We start from the raw sequence: 1,243 nt of genomic DNA on the forward strand, positions 1-1,243 counted from the left end.
AACAGAAATTGCTTTGGTTTGGGACCAGCAGTTGGCATAATGGCTATGTCACTAGACTCCCATGTAGTCGACTGTGGTTCGAGTCCCAGACCCGGTGGCTTAAACTCATACTGGGTGCATGTGTGTGTGTGCCCAAGATCCCAAAAGGAGAATGGAGGAGAAGGGATTGTGGCGTGGCAACCCCCCCTCAGGGGGTGATTTCTCACTTTCTGTCTTTATGGCAAGTGCATGTGCCCTATAGCAAAAACCTCTCCAAAAAAAAAAAGAAATTGTTTTGGTTTTAGGGACTGGTCCATGACCTCGTGGTTAAGAGAGCCATATCTCAAATGGTCAACTGAGGTTTGAGTCCTGGCCCTAGTGGCTGGCAGAATGCACTGGACATGTGTGTGTGTGTGTGTGTGTGTGCAAGCCCTAAATGCCAACAGGATAGAGAAATGGAGGAGAAAGGATTGTGGTGTGGCCATACCCATTGGTGGCTGCCTTATCTCCCTCTCTCTCTATCTCTAAGGTGAGCACATGTGCATACTGTCAATTGTAAAACAAAATACCTTTACACTAATTTTTTTCCATTTTGTTTGTACATGGGTAAGATGAATATGCGGATCTTTACTAGCCTTATAAAGAAGAAAAACAAAGGATCAGTATATTGTAGACCATGCATGTTTGTTTCATTTTGTTGGCAAGATTTTGTAAAATAGGAAAGAGAATAAAGTGATCGGACTTTGCATTTAATCTTTTTTCTTTCTTAAAAAAACATTTGCCATAGAGCACAGGTGCTTGCTGCTGGAGGGAAGGAGAGAGGGAGGGAGGGAGAGAGAGAAAGTAAGAAACACCTCCCCAACCCCCTAGATCAGCAGGTGGCATGGTGGTTAAGGGCGCCACACTCCACATGACCGACCATGGCTCGAATCGCGAACCTGGTGTCTTCCTTTCTCACTTTCTCTCTCTCTCTCTCTCTCTACCTCTCTCTGTCTCTCTCTGTCTCTCTCGTCAAATTGGAAAATAATAATGGATAAAGTTAAAATAAAATAATTCTTGGGCCAGCAGCTGGTGAGGTGGTTAAAGGTGCTGGATTCCCTTGTGGCCTACTGCGATTTGAGTCCTGTACCTGGTGGCTTGCTTTCTCACTTTCCCCTTCTCTCTCTTGTCAAATTAAAAATAATAATAATAATGAATGGAATTAAATAAATAATTCTTTAATAAAATAGTTAAATCTTTAAAAAAAGAAGTGGACCAGCAGGTG

At 43.0% G+C, this 1,243-nt stretch overlaps 1 protein-coding gene across 1 annotated transcript in view; it reads left to right on the forward strand.

Moving 5' to 3' along the window:
* The window catches only part of ROCK1 (Rho associated coiled-coil containing protein kinase 1), a 175,404-nt gene that overhangs the window by 125,965 nt on the left and 48,196 nt on the right, over positions 1–1,243 (forward strand).

This window comes from Tupaia chinensis, unplaced genomic scaffold (assembly GCF_000334495.1).
Source record: "Tupaia chinensis unplaced genomic scaffold, TupChi_1.0 Scaffold000320_2, whole genome shotgun sequence".
NCBI classification, from domain to species: domain Eukaryota; kingdom Metazoa; phylum Chordata; class Mammalia; order Scandentia; family Tupaiidae; genus Tupaia; species Tupaia belangeri.